Below are 10,027 nucleotides of genomic sequence, written 5' to 3' on the forward strand. Positions count from 1 at the left end.
GGCGATGTTGAATAATCCTTGCCAGGACCTTTCCCGGCACACTGAGGAGTGAGATGCCCCTGGAGTTGTTACAGTCTGTGGCGGTCCCCCTTCTTAAAGAGGGGGACCACCAGGGCATCCGTCCAATCCTGCGGAACCCGTCCAGCGGTCCAGACTCTTGTTATGATGTCATATAGGGCAGTCTGTGCACAAACGCCACCCTCCCTCTGCATTTCGCTTGGGAGATCATCTCTGCCCGGTGCCTTTCCCAGTCTCAGACTCCGGATCGCCTTCAGTACTTCCTCAACAGATGGCACCTCACCCAGCCACTCACAGGGGGTGACCTCTTCCAATATTTGAGGCACACACACACTTACACACACAGACTAAAACATCACTCGGCTCCCATCTCAACATCTCAGCACTAAAACATCACTCCGCTCTCATCTCAACATCTCAGCACTAAAACATCACTCCGCTCTCATCTCAACATCTCAGCATTAAAACATCACTCCACTCCCATCTCAACATCTCAGCACCAAAACATCACTCCGCTCTCATCTCAACATATCAGCACTAAAACATCACTCCGCTCTCATCTCAACATCTCAGCACTAAAGCATCACTCCGCTCCTATCTCAACATCTCAGCACCAAAACATCACTCCACTCCCATCTCAACATCTCAGCACCAAAACATCACTCCGCTCTCATCTCAACATATCAGCACTAAAACATCACTCCACTCCCATCTCAACATCTCAGCACCAAAACATCACTCCGCTCCTATCTCAACATCTCAGCACTAAAGCATCACTCCGCTCCTATCTCAACATCTCAGCACTAAAACATCACTCCGCTCCTATCTCAATATCTCAGCACTAAAACATCACTCCGCTCCTATCTCAACATCTCAGCACTAAAACATCACCCCGCTCTCATCTCAACATCTCAGCACTAAAACATCACTCCGCTCTCATCTCAACATCTCAGCACTGCCCATAGACTCAGCACTGCCCCAGCACATGAAGCGGCTCACCCTCCTGAACCTCCTTCCACTCCTCTCTCAAGGCCTCCTCGCCTCTTCTCTATCGCTTGTTCCCTTCCTCTCCCGCCCCTCCCGTGTAGCCCTTCCGTGACCCCCACGTGCCCTCTGTCACAGTCACCCACTCACTCCACTGCCCTCCCCATCTGAAGCACTGTTTCTGTTACTGCGGATATACTCCGTGTCTATTCTATAGAGCGCCTTGACCTAACAACAAGATACGTTCAAAGTACCCTGCACTTCAGTCGATGGATGTGGCGATGGGGTTCCTGTGCAGGTTTGCCTGGAGCAGCTGAGCGATGTTGTCTTCTTTCTCGTTCTCTCTGGGACTCTCTTTTGCCGATATCAAGACGATGTTTTAAAAGCAAGACGCCTTTACCCTCTCCGGCAATAATAACAATGACCAGAATCATAGAGGCAGCGTTAAGATGTTCAACAGCAGTGAACGATTGTCAGAGAATGAGACACACGCACACTCGACACTCCTCATCCATACCCAATTTATTCGTAATACATTCTACCGTCTAGTACAGAGTGTGATACAACCACAACAACGAACTCAAACAGATTGTACCAACGATTAAAACGGCAGACTCTTTCATAGCGATTAAACATTTCATAGTAAAAAAAAATACTTTCTTATTAAAATGTATTATTAAATATAATTATCTTCCTAAAAATATAAAGGCCACGTGAGAATCAAGGAAGTCATCACAGCAACTTGCATGGAGGGTTCACATTGCTCTTGTTAAACGTGGACGCGTGGCATGTTGTGTGCACGCGCGTGTCACGTGGTGTGTGTGCCACAAGTCTGCAGACAGCGAGATTAATTAAACGGAAACAGTTCAAAGAAAGTCCACACAGCTTGCTTGAAACGTGTCGAGAAGTGGCCATTGTACTTGTAGCACAGCGATGACACATTGCTGTTACTCTGATATTCGCCTTGGGGACTATTGCTGCTGTGGTCTGCGCTCATTCCACAGAGGAGTCGCATCAAGACGACACGGAACCTCCGCCTCTGCTGAAGCCCTCGCGTCGTGGCGAGCAGCAGACTGAGAGATCCGTGTTCAGCTCATGCGCAACGTCACAACCAGCAACTGCATTGAGACTGCGGCAGCAGCAGCAGCAGGAGGAATCCGATGAGCTATGAAGCTCTTTTCACAGATGTCCGGTAAGGGGGGCGGGCCAGCAAGTTACAACAACAACAACAGCAATGTGAATATTCCACCGGGCTTTAATGGTTAAAAACAAACTTAAAATGCTAAATGAATGGTATATATTTATTGTGGTGAGTATTAGTTTAAAAATAAAAGTGTCAAAACGTTTACCCCCGACTCTAACCGGGCGCCGAGCTGGCGTCTCGTCCACGTGAGTTGCCAACTCCTGAAAGCGGGAAGTCTCCACGTGTCCTCAAAGTGACTTAAATGGTCAATTATTGTCACGCGATGATTTGCTAAGTTACTGAACACGCTCAAGTGACGAGAGGCAGGGAGCGCTCCTAGGATCTGCGCGACTTGGTGTCTGCGGTGAACATCGCCGCGTTGGCACCACCACCACTGCTGCCGCTGTCGCCCACGGAGTCCCGGGGTCACGTCGTCTCAGTTGGCAACGCGGGCTCCGGGTGTCACGTGTGCGCCCTCTGCTGCTCCAGCGCCTCGCCGCAGACTCGCGACTGAGCGAGGCTCCGACTTCTCACTGCCGTGGCGCTCCCAACATTCTACTCCTCAACAATGATTTACGTTTACTTCAGCTCATGTGGCACTTTGTCAGAAGCGACCTGGCCACAAATGATAGCTCAAGTGGCTGATTGTGTGTAAATTGATAGCAGCCAAATACTCACGATTCTAAATGTCGAGGGAAAACTAAAGGACCCGGAGAAAAATCCACGCGACCACGGGGAGAAGATGCAAACTCCAAATATACAGCAGCAGGCGTCTGGGTTGGGATCGAACCCACGACCTCCTGTATACCAGGCGATGAAGTTAACATCTCCTACCCACCGTGGCGCCCTTTAATAATACAAAGTACATGCCACTGTAAATATTCCTAATTGTAACAGATGTATATCCCTACCCTTTTGGATGCTCTACCAAAGTCTGGCTGGTCTGGATATGAAGCCAATATGATCAAATCAAAACTATGCCCAATACATCTAATTCCCCCATGATATTGGCGTTTTAATAATTGATTGCATAGGACTTTGGACTGCGAACTCTGTAATAACATACGTTTGGTCACTGGTTAAAATTTGTTTCCATCATCTTTGGCATGTCGATTTTGCAACAGAATACCTGATCACCATCATCAGCCAGGATATATCCACTGCTGGATGCAGACCAACGCACGCCATCGCCACAACACATCTCACGAGGGATACTGTTATACTCTCCCCCAAATATACAATTTAATACATCTGTGTTTAGTATCTTCCTTTGGAATGTAGACCAATATAGCTGGTTAATAGTTTAATAATTACGGCGTTTGATTGTCCCACGCATTCTAGGGAGGGTTGGTTTAACCAGGCTCACCATCGTGTTAATTTCTTCCCACTATTTACTATTTTACGTTTTACCAGGTAAGGCCCACTGAGCTGTATGGCTCGTTTTCAGCAGCGACCTGGCTATCACAGATGATAGTTCAACGAAGTGGCTTGTCGTGTGGAAATGTATAACAGCCAAATACTCTAAACGCATGATGTTGATTCCAATTGTGTAGGGAAAACCCGGAGGACCCGGAGAAAATCCACATGACCACGGGGAGAGAGAGACACGCAAACTCAAGATATACAGGAGGTGTTAGAGTCTGGATCGAACCGAACGACCTCCCGTATAGCGGGCGAGGGAGTGAACATCTCCTAGCCACCGCGTCGCCCCTTCTGGTGCCACGATCTTTGGGACAACCTCAGGATCCGCGCACGCGGCGGTCTCCCTCTGCCTGAATTCCATTTTTATTGTTTAATCACAATCATTGTTACAGACGAATTTTTAATTTCCCGTTTCTTTCTCTCCGTGGCCACACACACGCGCACACGTGGCGTCGGCGCCCCGTGGCACCGTCGCGTACGGGGCCGTGGCCACCACAGCCGGCTCGGTGGCGAGTGTGGGGTGGCAGGCGTGGGGTGGCAGGCGTGGGGTGGCAGGCGTGGGGTGGCAGGCGTGGGGTGGCAGGCGTGGGGTGGCAGGCGTGGGGTGGCAGGCGTGGGGTGGCAGGCGTGGGGTGGCAGGCGTGGGGTGGCGAGCGTGGGGTGGGAGGCGTGGGGTGGCCACCGCTCCCTCGAGCTGTGACGACCGCGACAGAGAAATACTGCAGCCCAGCCTCAACGTCGGTCGTCACTATACACCGCATCATTTTAAATATATCTAAGTAGGAATCTCCGACACCTCTGGATGCGATACATAAATAATACAGACCCCAATATTAATTCCGCGGCGTGCTATTTAATTTCACCTCTGCATTTTCAAAGCTTAAAAGTTATATATATTTTTTAAACAATTTCGAATATAATTAAAGTAGGTTACTAGAAATTTACAACGAACTAAGTGTGTGATTTAAGTATTGTCTTTGGTTTATTGAAAGTGCAGTATATTTGAATAACCACGTACGGACACAGAGTGCCCCTAGACCTTTGCACCCAGCGTACTACGCGACCAACATCCGACTGAGAGTCAGTCACTGGCCGAACATCAAAATATATTAATACTAACAACCACCGCAATTCAAGAGGTCCACAAATTACATAAAAATAAAAACCATTCTAAATTACATAACCTAAATATATATTTAGAAAAAGAAACATTCTAAAAGTGCTTTAACGTGTTAGAAATTCTAAATAGGAGCGCGTCTTTAAAATATAGGAAAAACCGTTGGCTTTGAGTAATTCTGCGGTCGTCGTCGTCGTCAGCGCGCAGTAAACACCGCACCGCGGTTGGGGCACGGCCGCCACATTCGCGATTCCAATTCTCTTCCCTCTGGACGCTGCCGCTCGATGTCGAACGTGATGTGGAGCGTCTCACGTGGGGTGGAGCTCCACCTCACGTGAGACGCTCCACATCACGTGGGGTGGAGCTCCACATCACGTGATGTGGAGCGTCTCACGTGGGGTGGAGCTCCACCTCACGTGGGGTGGAGCTCCACCTCACGTGAGGTGGAGCGTCTCACGTGGGGTGGAGCGTCTCACGTGGGGTGGAGCTCCACCTCACGTGGGGTGGAGCTCCACCTCACGTGAGGTGGAGCACCTCACGTGAGCGAGGGTGGCGGCCCCAGCTAATAACGGGGAGAGAGCCGAGAAGCAGCCGCGCCGAGATGGAGAGATGCACGGCCTTCACGCGGCAGAGGCTGGGTGACACGTCACGGCCAACGTGGAACCCACTTCCTTATGGCCCCTCTGAACTAAAAACCACGATCTATTTTTCATTTACCGGGTAAGGCACCCACTGTATGGCTCTTTTTGCAGAAGCGACCTGGCTATCACGAACGAGAGCTCAACGATGTGGCTCATCATCACGTGGACATTTATAGCAGCAGCAGCCAAATACTCTAAATGCGTGATGCCGCTTCTGACTATGGACGGAAAAACCAGAGGACCAGGAGAAATATCCACGTGACCACGGGGAGAGAGAGACACGCAAACTTCAAATGTATAGCAGGCGTCAGGGTCGAGATCGAATCCACGACCTCCTGTATACCAGGCAAGGGAGTTAACATCTCACCACGTGTGCACACGCTGCTCAAGATGTTCTGGTTGTCACAGATTGTTCAACGATTCCCACACCTGCCCAACGAGAACAAATGCGTTCTCGCCTCCCGGTCACTCAAAATCAGCCTCTCAACGTGAGCGTCGCCAGGAGTCGAACCGCACGAACGTTCGCGTTCCGAATCACGGCCAGCTCCGGCCATGCGTAACCGTCGCCGCGATCCACGCGGCGCATCGCCGCATCGCAGCCGCAATCGACGTCGCTCGCCCTTCACGCCCCCCGAGGGGAGCGAAGGGCGACCGCCAGACCGCCGCTCTTCCAGCGCACGGCTGTGCGATGGCGCCGCCGTCTCCGAAGAGCCCGGAGAGCCGCCGTCCCCAACCTGCGGTCCGGGCGCCCGCGGCGCTCCCACGAGGCCGTGCGGAACTCCTCCGAGGAACCGTCGCGGAGAGGATTTTACTTGACGCAAGAGACGCCGCCGGTTTGTCTGCGTGGTGGTCTGGGAGAGGTGATCTCCGTGGGCCGACGGCGGCGGCGCCGCTCGGGTCCCGGGGAGTGGGACGCCGCTTGACTGGTCCGTGCAGCGCCCCGCGGCCACCCCGCAACGACTTTAATAACGCGACATATATATATTAATAACAGTCTCTTAATAATAATAAAAACACCCTCATAATGTATTCCCGTAGCTAAAAAAAACCAACACGAATACGATAAACTAATTAAACCTATGCATACTGCAATCTTTAAAACAATACAAAATCGAGCATTTCTGAAGATAAATATGGCCGTCCTAGTAACCGTCAGCAACAGTTATGGCTTTGTTCAAAATCAGGGAATCACTCACTCATTGATACAAACGGTGCATTTATATCGAAACTAGTTTAAAAATAGTTTGGAGGTGGAGTCAGTCTCTCAACGATTCGAGCTCCTGGCTCTGTGGAACCCACAGTCGATCAAATGGCCTGTATTTGTGGAGCATAGAGACACGGGGTCTAGAGATGTGGGTAGAAAGGGACTCTGGGTCGAGAGACTCAGAGAGACTGACATTCACATTATATCTCGGTTTCAAAAACCGCCAGACAGAACTTGCTTCTGAGAATCACAGAGCTTGGTGCAGATTTTCTCTGGGCCCGGCGGACCGCCGACAGCGATTTATAATCACAAAATCTAACCGCTGCTGCACAGCATCGCCAGATTTTGATCAATGTCAATAATCCTACAAATACTAACAAATACCAAAACGTGACATATTTGAACAACTACGTATTTGATTCAATATTGCCTAAAACAACATTCTTTAGGAGAAGAGGCGATGCCAGCAGTTTAACACGTAGGCTTTCGCGACCAATATTATTCATAATAAACGTTTTTGGGTCAGAGCGCGTAACAATAGATGCCATCAGCGACAGCTCACGTGTTCAGATCTCCGTCGAGCGGACGTTACTTAAAAACAAATGTCCAGGCGAGAAGTTCGCGTGACTCTCTAGAGAGAGCGCGCGGCTTGTAGCGGACGTTGGGTGAGCGTTGAGCAGCGGGGTGCGATTCACCGCCAGAGCCCCCATCCCCCATGTGTGGTATGCACGCCCTCCACGCCCCCCACATGGGAGTAGTTGAGCTGCAGGTACCAGATTACAGTCGGCCCCCGCTTTTACGACGTCACGACGTGTTCCTAGGAACCCCATCGTCGTGAATTGGACCGTCGTAAACCGAACACCGCCTGTGCAGCAGTTGTCTGAACTTACTTTATAAAAAGGTAAAAAAATGGAAGCAACATCTCGGGAAACATGATCCACACAACTGGAATGCTCTGGTCAGCGATCGGAATCCCAAAGGAAATTTAAATCTTCACCCTGAAGATCCGCGAGGAGCCGCTGCGTTCCGCGCCCAACGTGGCAGTCACGATTTAGACTGCATTTATAAACTAACTATTTAACAATTTTGTATTTTACCTGGTAAGGCCCACTGAGCTATTTAGCTCTTTTTCAGAAGTGACCTGGCTATCACAAGTGATAGCTCAACAAAGTAGCTTATCACGTGGAAATTTATAGCCGCCAAATACTCGAAACGCGTGACCTTGATTCTAAATGTGGAGGGAAAACCCGTTGGACCCGGAGAAAAATCCACGCGACCACGGGGAGAGAGACGCAAACTCCAAATACACAGCAGGCGTCAGGGTCGGGATCGAACCCATGACCTCCTGTGTAGCAGGCGAGGTGGTAAACATCTCCTAGCCACCGTAGCGCCCCATGAATCCTTGCACCTTTGTACCTACGGGCAGTGCCGACCGTGTTCACGGTCTCTGCGTGCGCGTCATGCAGACCGCCTGAGCTGTCGCGCCGAGGAAGCTGGCGCATGGGCGCGCAGGGACCAAGACCTGAGGCCTGGCTGTGGCGACGTCTCCGCTAACTCCTCTCCTCACCCATCTCGCCCGCTCTCTTAGAAGCTCCTAAACCCTCGACCGCACTACAGTGTTGAAAGCACAGTGTAATATGAAACAAAACAACGGCGTTGTCTGGCTCGACATAGCAAACCCTGATCACACCACCTGTGTAAAAAAACACTCAGGATGATGGTCTCCAGTATAGTATTAGCAAAGCTACCCCGTAGAGTATTTGTAAAGCTACCCAGTTTCTATGCTAACAGAGGGCGGGCGGTGCTAGGGTTGGATGCCCATGTTGCTCACAGTTAAGAAGAAAACGCCGCGTCGCCGTGTCTGCCACGGCTCACATAACCGCCGGTGTGGGGATGCACCGTGCTAGACCTGACGGCACAAACTCGAGCACAGGCGCACAAAGAAACCAGTAAACGCACAAAGACCATCCCCGTACAGCCGACACAGCATGTTGGGGAAAACGCTGTCCGCGAGCACCGATGAAGGCCAGGATGGTAAAACAGGGGGCTGGTGTTGCCAGCACCACGCCAGACCGTCTTTGTCTTCCTAAGTGGTTTTGTTTTCATACCTTACCCGCCATACTCATTTTGGCTGAGTGAAGCTAGGGGAGGCCCAGGACCAGTTCCGTTAACCGCCCACCGATGTTAGCGGCGGCCGGGAATTGAACTCGGATTGCAGAGTTTGTGGCTGTTCCCCACTACGTACGCCAGTATACACACACACACACACACCAGTATTTGCACACAACAAAGAACAAAGATCCCCCGTATAGCCTTAACAGACTGTTTGGGCAAGTGATGCTAGTGAGCAGCACCTGTGAAGGCCGGCGCAGTGCCACACGAGGGGGGTGGGTAGGTGGCCAGCACCACGCCCGGTCCGTCTTTGTCTCCCTAGTGGCGATGTTTACACACCGCACCAGGTACTCGTTTGAGGCTGAGTCGACCTAGGGGAGGCCGAGAACCGGTTCAGATAATCATCGCTGGGGTTAGTGGCTGCGAGCAGGAATCGAACTCAGGCCGTAGGGTTCGTAGCCATCGCTCCCCACCCAAACGAACACACACACACAGGTACGTGGACATATTTTCGCACACGTAAAAACTGAATTCCATTTCCCAGCTTAAGCTAAAACAAAGTTACGTGTATACTATTGCGGTCTGGCTATTGGCTGTCAAACACGAAGCTGAGGAACGCTCACGAGCCAGTTTGCTGGAGCGACAGAGCGTGCTGCCACGTGTGGTATGTGGATCATCCAGTGACTTACAAAAACCATGACGGCTCGATCGATGTACGGTTGCACTTCTTGTGCACCGTACGTAGCCAGCCGCACTCATGGGGGGTGCGGATTGAAAAAATACAGCTCGGCACAGTGAACCTTACAGTCATCAGTTTCACATCGCGTAATTTGTAAAAGCAGAATTATATATATTTATAATAACGTAATTCGATAAAGCAGAATAATAATATTTAATGGTAACAATTAAAGTACTACGTGTAAGTTTCTACCGAGGGGACGCTTGACAAACGTCACGGAGGGAAGCGACGTTCCCCCAGGCGCGAGTCTCACGCTCCCAACCGGCGAGCGTCGCCGTCCACAGGCCAACAGCGCCGGAGTCGCACGTCGGTCTCGCGGAGCACATGCCCAGTCACCGCATGCCCAGCCACTGCATGCCCAGCCCCAGCCACCGCATGCCCAGTCACCGCATGCCCAGCCACCGCATGCCCAGCCCCAGCCACCGCATGCCCAGCCGCCGCATGCCCAGCCGCCGCATGCCCAGCCCCAGCCGTCGCATGCCCAGCCGCCGCATGCCCAGCCGCCGCATGCCCAGCCCCAGCCGTCGCATGCCCAGCCGCCGCATGCCCAGCCGCCGCATGCCCAGCCCCAGCCACCGCATGCCCAGCCGCCACATGCCCACCCCCA

At 51.6% G+C, this 10,027-nt stretch overlaps 1 long non-coding RNA gene across 1 annotated transcript; it reads right to left on the reverse strand.

Moving 5' to 3' along the window:
- Positions 1-1,495: 1,495 nt before the first annotated feature.
- LOC133353492 (uncharacterized) lies at positions 1,496-9,915 on the reverse strand. The gene is made up of 3 exons (XR_009756391.1): positions 5,240-9,915; positions 5,136-5,195; positions 1,496-5,053 (listed from the first exon to the last, which is right to left on the reverse strand). It is a non-coding gene; the product is annotated as an uncharacterized LOC133353492 (long non-coding RNA).
- Positions 9,916-10,027: the final 112 nt, after the last annotated feature.

This window comes from Lethenteron reissneri, chromosome 44, assembly GCF_015708825.2.
Source record: "Lethenteron reissneri isolate LAM-NWPU_2019-01 chromosome 44, ASM1570882v1, whole genome shotgun sequence".
Lineage (NCBI taxonomy): Eukaryota > Metazoa > Chordata > Hyperoartia > Petromyzontiformes > Petromyzontidae > Lethenteron > Lethenteron reissneri.